Below are 8,152 nucleotides of genomic sequence, written 5' to 3' on the forward strand. Positions count from 1 at the left end.
CATTAGGTTAAAGGGTTAAGGTTAGGGGAAGGGTTAGCGAACATGCTAAGTAGTTGCAAAGTTATTAATTAGCTGAAATATTAAAGTAATCCGTGATGAGATTCGAACACGCAACCTATGGGTTGCTAGGTATTTGCATTATACACAACCAACCCCACAACTTTTGTTTTTGCCTTAAGTAACCTTCTGTCTCATGTAACCATACCAAACGTAACATATCATACTAATTTGAGTGTCCCGGATTTACATTTACTATGTTACGTCCAGCCTATGAGACCAGGCTGGTGTTGGTGCTTTGGAGTGGAGTTGAGCAGCAGTGCTCAGAGGCATTTCAGCAACCCTGTTAAGCTCCTGGATGTTAAATGTAGACAGTCCGGTGTTCCGGGAGCAGCACAGTGGGGCATCCACGCCAAATGCAAAGAGTCATAGTAGTGGCCCTGGAGTGCTGGAACAAAGCCAGCATGTAAACACTGTGGGTGAAGCTGGTCTCTTCCATTGACTTCATATTCTTATTCACGTTCACACTTCTTCACTGGATTGTTGTTAGGCCTGGGGTCCTGTCAAACACTCCAGTGTAGCTAATGACGTGATGAAAGAAAGAGCAATTGTGTCATTATCGCTGTATCTGTGAATGTGAGATAATACTGTATCCTGAACACACATAATAATGGATTTCCATTCTAAGCTGTGGGTCTTCGCTACAGTTCCTTTCACATGCCATACACACACCACAGACACACACTTATGCACACCCACAGACACACACTTATGCACACACACACACACACACCACACACACACACACACACACACACACACACACACACACACACACACACACACACACACACACACACACACACACACACACACCAGTGGTGTAGCACAGTTTTGTGTGTGGGGGGGGCAACCCCAAAAGAAAACAGCAAAATTCCTGCAGTTCTACACATTTTGCCATGGGCCAAAGAAAGAAATGTGCAGTTTTATTGTCAATATCCTGCTATTCTACACACCCTGCCATGAGTGAGAGAACATTTTGCTATTACACATTTTGACATGAGGCTGAGATTTATTTTTGCCTGTTTAGAGCACTTTTCCTGCAGGTGGGAGTCCTTCAGGGGTCCCTTTGGCCCCTCTCCAGCAATGGCAAGCATAGTCTCTCTGACCAGCCATCTGAGAAGTGTGGCATGGCCATGTGGGAAAAGAGCATGAGGAGGAGGGAAAGAACTGTGAGTAATAATAATTCATTTAATTTGCAAAGCACTTTCATCACACCCAAGGCAGTGGACTTGCATCAATAGAGTGTATGCATCGGGGCATATTGTCATTAGTAAGGTTGGGGGTCTTCTGTACAGCTGCAGTCAAGACAGGCTCATACTGTAATTTGTACACTGAGTGTACAAAACATTAGGAACACCTGCTCTTTCCTTGACATAGACTGATCAGGTGAATCCAGGTGTAAGCTATGATCCCTTATTGATGTTACTTACTCGGTTTTTCATGCTAAACAGTTTCCAGTGTATATCAAGAATAGCGCACCACCCAAGGACATTCAGCCAACTTGACACAACTGTGGGAAGCATTGGAGTCAACATTGGCCAGCATCCCTGTTGAACGCTTGACACCTTGTAGAGTCCATGTCCCGACGAATTGTCCCAATATTTGGAAGGTGTTCCTAATGTTTTGTACACTCAGTGTAGTACAGAGCATTCAGAAAGTATTCAGACCCCTTCCCTTTTCCACATTTTGTTACATTACAGCCTTATTCTAAAATGTATTAAATACATTTTGTTCCTCATCAATCTACACACAATACCCCATAATGACAAAGCAAAAACAGGTTATTAGAAATGTTTGCTAATTTATGAAAAATTTAAAAACGGAAATACCTTATTTACATAGGTATTCAGACCCTTTGCTATGAGACTCGAAATTGAGCTCAGGTGCATCCTGTTTCCATTGATCATCCTTGAGATGTTTATACAACTTGATTGGAGTCCACCTGTGGTAAATTCAATTGATTGGAAATGATTTGGAAAGGCACACACCTGTCTATATAAGGTCCCACAGTTGACAATGCATGTCAGAGCAAAAACCAAGCCATGAGGTCGAAGGAATTGTCCGTAGAGCTCAGAGACAGGATTGTGTCGAGGGCACAGATCTGGGGAAGAGTACCAAAAACTATATGCAATTGAAGGTCTCCAAGAACACAGTGGCCACCATCATTCTTAAATGGAAGAAGTTTGGAACCACCAACACACTTCCTAGAGCTGGCCGCGGGGCCAAACTGAGCAATCAGGGGAGAAGGTACTTTGGTCAGGGAGACTTTGTTGAAGCACCTTTTTGGTCTGTAATCACTGCCAAAGGTGCTTCAAAAAAGTACTGAGTAAAGGGTATGAATACTTATAGAAATGTGATATTTCCATTTTTACATTATTCTAAAAACCTGTTTTTGCTTTGTCATTATAGGGTATTTTGTGTAGGCTGAAGGAAAAACAAAAATGTAATACATTTTATAATAAAGCTGTAACGTAACAAAATGTGGAAAAAGTCAAGGGGTCTGAATCCTTTCCGAATGCACTTGGTTAGGGTTAGGGTAAGTGTACACTTGCGTAATGAAGGGCATTGACCCGATATCTGAGAAAAGAGCTTCAGCTTTGTTTTCACTAACTGTTCTAAATGCTGATATTGATGGGAAGGGATAGGTTTCCCTTGAAATGGACAGATAGTCAATTAATCTAGTCCAGCCCTCATCAACAGACTGGCAGCATGGATCATTGAGCACGGTTGGTGCTTCACAAAGTGATTGGACCAGTGGCTTTGTCTGGGTTGGCTTGGCGGCAGGAAGAAAAGGCACCAAAAAACAAACAAACAAAAACATTTGTGTTCACTTGTGATTTGATATGAAAGACAGTGATCTGGAAGAGCAAATAATATCATCATCAACGCCAAAATGAGTTATTCCGCCAGAACATTCATTTTCCCCTCCGAAGATAATGCTCCACAAAAACATCTCTTGCCCTCTAAAGCCACAGGATATTGTCATATTCCTCAAGATACAGTACAATATACAGTATTTGATCTCACTGAGTGAGTCGTCCTCTCGTCTGACACTGGGCCACATTCCATCATACAAAGCATCACTCCGGTGCAATTTTTCTCAAATATTTCTATTGCATTTTGGCATATTGACACCTAAAACACTTTTTAAATAAACCTGAACCTTTCTGTTCAGCATAATTTTGAACAGATTGAAATGATTAGCATCAATAACAGACTAAGATTAACTCAAAATGCAACAGGGTTTACGAAACCGATTTGTTTGTGGTCGCAGCACAAGGAGAGGCATGGAATGAACGGGGGAGTTTATTGGATAAAGAAATGTTAGATAAAGTCTGGTTTCGGAGCCCACTTCTACTTCCTGTGGTCTCTGTGTCCCCTACTGCTGATCCAGCCAATCCAAGAGAGTGCCGCAGTGTCCTGAAAGGAAAAAACATTGCTACAGTTATATAGTGAACATACATGACAACCTATCCTATACTAAACTTATATACAGTACAGTTATATAGTGTACCTACTGACACCCTATAATAAACTTTATATACAGTACAGTATATAGTGTACCTTACTGACACCCTATACTAAACTTACATGACAGTACAGTTATAGTGTACCTACTGACACCCTATACTAAACATGTACAAGCAATGGGGTTCAGCCAAAAGGTAGGGACATAGTAATAATCACAAAAATACAGCAGAGACCACAGTCCAATAAATGTATGTTAACCTAACCAAGTGGGGAAGTGGAATTGGTTCCTTCACTGAACCTGCCTCCTCTCCCAAACAACTAAATCAAGTATCCTGTGACGGCAGGCTTTCGTTAAGCAGTCAATTAGTGATAATGCCCTCGAAGCCGGTGTTTGGAGCATATACAGTATTGGCACGGGTGTTGTTAGGACCGAGACAAACGTCCAAACCGTGCCATCCAATATCCTCCAAACGCTGGCTTCGAGGGCATTATCACTTTACACAACGGGTTACCAAACATATTCAAAAATTATTTTGGCTGAATTTAATCATACTATATTTCATCATTCCACAAGATATACAGTTGAAGTTGGAAGCTTACATACACTTGTTTTATAACTTCACAAATTTCTTGTTAAACAACTTGTGTTTCGGAAGTCGGTTTAGCACATCTAACTTTGTGCATGACACAAGTAATTTTTCCAAACAATTGTTTACAGCAGATTATTTCACTGTATCACAATTCCAGTGGGTCAGAAGTTTACATACACTAAGTTGACTGTGCTTTAAACAAAAATGATTGTCATGGCTTAGAAGCTTCTGATAGGCTATTGACATCATTGAGTCAATTGGAGGTGTACCTGTGGATGTATTTCAAGGCCTATCTTCAAACTCAGGGCCTTTTGCTTGACATCATGGGAAATATCAAAAGAAATCAGCCAAGACCTCAGAAAACAATTGTAGACCTCCACAAGTCTGGTTCATCCTTGGGAGCAATTTCCAAACGCCTGGAGGTAACCACGTTAATCTGTATAAACAATAGTATGCAAGTATAAAACCCATAGGACCACGCAGCCGTCATACCGCTCAGGAGGGAGACGCGTTCTGTTCCTAGAGGATGAACGTACTTTGGTGCGAAAGAGTGCAAATCAATCCAGAACAACAGCAAAGGACCTTGTGAAGATGCTGGAGGAACAGGTACAAAAGTATTATATCCACAGTAAAACAAGTCTTATTCGACATAACCTGAAAGGCCGCTCAGCAAGAAAGAAGCCACTGCTCCAAAACCCCCATAAAGAAGCCAGACTACGGTTTGCAACTGCACATGGGGACAAAGATCGTACTTTTTTAGAAATGTCCTCTGGCCTGATGAAACAAAAATAGAACTGTTTGGCCTAATGAATCGTTATGTTTGGAGGAAAAAGGGAGATGCTTGCAGCTGAAGAACACCATCCCAACCGTGAAGCACGGGGGTGGCAGCATCATTGTTGTGGGTGCTTTGCTGCAGGAGGGACTGATGCACTTCACAAAATAGATGGCATCATGAGGCAGGAAAATTATGTGATATATTGAAGCAACATCTCAAACATCAGTCAGGAAGTTAAAGCTTGGTCGCAAATGGGTCTCCAAATGGACAATGACCCCAAGCATACTTCCAAAGTTGTGGCAAAATGGCTTAAGGACATCAAAGTCAAGGTATTGGAGTGGCCATCAAAAAGCCCTGACCTCAATCCTATCGAACATTTGTGGGCAGAACTGAAAAAGCGTGTGTGAGTAAAGAGGCCTACAAACCTGACTCAGTTACACCAGCTCTGTCAGGAGGAATGGGCCAAAATTCACCCAACTATTTGTGGGAAGCTTGTGGATGGCTACCAAAACGTTTGACTCAAGTTAAACAATTTAAAGGCAATGCTACCAAATACTAATTGAGTGTATGTAAACTTCTGACCCACTGGGAATGTGATGAAAGAAATAAAACTGAAATAAATCATTCTCTATTATATTTATTCTGACATTTCACATTCTTAAAATAAAGTGGTGATCCTATACCTCGACCTAAAACAGGGATTTTTTTTACTAGGATTAAATGTCAGGAATTGTGAAAAACTGAGTTTAAATGTATTTGGCTAAGGTGTATGTAAACATCCGACTTCAACTGTAGTCCCGACACAAATCTAGGGTTGCTAGAATCATTCGTTCTATCCGTTCGGTTGCTAGAGACGCGACCCAGTCGTTCGGTCTTTTTGTTTTGTATCTATGGCCGTGACCCAGTCATTTGTTCTAAATGTTCCATTGCCATACTGGCTGGAAATGTTATTATCCCTTGCTTGCTAGCTAGCCAACTACAGCTAACTTACGGTCACATCAAAAAGTGCAGCAAGAATGTCAGCATAGTAGCTGCATTTACATTTGTTTAAGCTGTTTTCTAGTGAATTTATTTGGATACATCCATAACAATGAGCTAATGAGGCGCAATTTCGCCTGGCATTGAAAATGTGCTTACTAGTCAGGATACTGATGTTCAGAGGAGCTAGCCAACAACACAGCTAACAAAATCAATTGAAACTGAAGCTGGAAAGACTGCAAACTAGCTGCATTTCGTTTCATTTTACCTTTTTTCAATTTACATATATTTGTATATATCCATAATAATGATGCCAGCTGATTCATGATTTTGACTGGCTAAGAAATGCTGCCTGCTGGTCTGTCTTGTCCCGACACGTTCATTACTATGGGACAAATTTGAATATTGAAACAATGTTGCAAATGTTGTAGAGACAGACAAAAAGGTTTATACAAATCTCTGCTGTTGAAAACGAAATATTAGTCTAAAGGAAATGTGAGATAATGTCTAGATGCTTTTATAATGGAGATCAAGTTTATAAATTCCCTGAAAGGCTGATGAGACAGTGGATTGCGCAGTCAGTTGGAACAGAGTAAATAGGCATTTTAAAGTCATAGATTTAGCCGGTGGTAACCTGTGGAATAGACACCGGCTGGAATGCGGTTTTAACCAATCAGCATTCAGGATTAGACCCACCCCTTATATAAAGTGGTGTAAATTCTGTGGCTTTTGGGTACACACAGTAAATAACTGCAAACAGCCAGCAGAGGGATAATTAGAGCATGTGCATTGCCAATAAAAGTCTGCAGTGAGGGAGATATACAAACAGGCCCACCGCTCAGTACACAGCTGCATCCAGGCAGCCAGCACAATCGGAGCATCACTCATCCTCSATACACAAACCACCCTCTTAATGGAACCACTGAATAGACTTGTTATCCTCTCTCGTGGTGATACAAGAACAGACTCCTTCAGGAGGTAAAAAGAACACATCCTGGCAGTCGTGTGAGAAATGTTCCGGAGTTCCAAATTAAGCAGCAGCAGCTGAAAAGATGAGCTCCTACAAATATTGAAATTTAAATGTTTTTTTTTGAGTAAAGTACATCGAAAAAAAATCAAAAGAAAACTGCAAACTGAATAGGAGACCAAACAAGCAGCWAACAAAGAAGAAAGGCTTTTGAAAAAGTAACAATTTTTCATAAAATTATACCGTTTTCTTAGCTAGCTAAGTTGTTTATCTGTTGCTAGGCAGTTGCTAGGGACATTCCTGCTGTCTCCGCACCACGTGCTCTCACCACTGGTGTCCCCAGGGCTCTGTTCTAGGCCCTCTCCTATTCTCGCTATACACCAAGTCACTTGGCTCTGTCATATCCTCACATGGTCTCTCCTATCATTGCTATGCAGACGACACACAATTAATCTTCTCCTTCCCCCTCTGATAACCAGGTGGTGAATCGCATCTCTGCATGTCGGCAGACATATCAGTGTGGATGACGGATCACCACCTCAAGCTGAACCTCGGCAAGACGGAGCTGCTCTTCCTCCCGGGGAAGGACTGCCCGTTCCATGATCTCGCCATCACGTTGACAACTCCATTGTGTCCTCTCCCAGAGTGCTAAGAACCTTGGCGTGATCCTGGACAACACCCTGTCGTTCTCAACTAACATCAAGGCGGTGACCCGTTCCTGTAGGTTCATGCTCTACAACATTCGCAGAGTACGACCCTGCCTCACGCAGAAGCGGCGCAGGTCCTAATCCAGGCACTTGCATCTCCCGTCTGGATTACTGCAACTCGCTGTTGGCTGGGCTCCCTGCCTGTGCCATTAAACCCCTACAACTCATCCAGAACGCCGCAGCCCCGTCTGGTGTTCAACTTTCCCAAGTTCTCTCACGTCACCCCGCTCCTCCGCTCTCTCCACTGGCTTCCAGTTGAAGCTCGCATCCGCTACAAGACCATGGTGCTTGCCCACGGAGCTGTGAGGGGAACGGCACCTCCGTACCTTCAGGCTCTGATCAGGCCCTACACCCAAACAAAGGGCACTACGTTCATCCACCTCTGGCCTGCTCGCCTCCCTACCTCTGAGGAAGTACAGTTCCCGCTCAGCCCAGTCAAAACTGTTCGCTGCTCTGGCACCCAATGGTGGAACAAACTCCCTCACGACGCCAGGTCAGCGGAGTCAATCACCACCTTCCGGAGACACCTGAAACCCCACCTCTTTAAGGAATACCTAGGATAGGATAAAGTAATCCTTCTAACCCCCCCCCTTAAAAGAGTTAG

At 42.7% G+C, this 8,152-nt stretch overlaps 1 long non-coding RNA gene across 1 annotated transcript in view; it reads right to left on the reverse strand.

Moving 5' to 3' along the window:
- Positions 1-964: 964 nt before the first annotated feature.
- The window catches only part of LOC111957684 (uncharacterized), a 32,192-nt gene continuing 25,004 nt past the window's right edge, over positions 965-8,152 (reverse strand). The window contains exon 3 of the long non-coding RNA XR_002876432.2: positions 965-3,480. This is a non-coding gene — a long non-coding RNA (uncharacterized lncRNA). The remainder of the gene's footprint in view (positions 3,481-8,152) is intronic.

Source organism: Salvelinus sp. IW2-2015, linkage group LG4p (genome assembly GCF_002910315.2).
Source record: "Salvelinus sp. IW2-2015 linkage group LG4p, ASM291031v2, whole genome shotgun sequence".
Lineage (NCBI taxonomy): Eukaryota > Metazoa > Chordata > Actinopteri > Salmoniformes > Salmonidae > Salvelinus > Salvelinus sp. IW2-2015.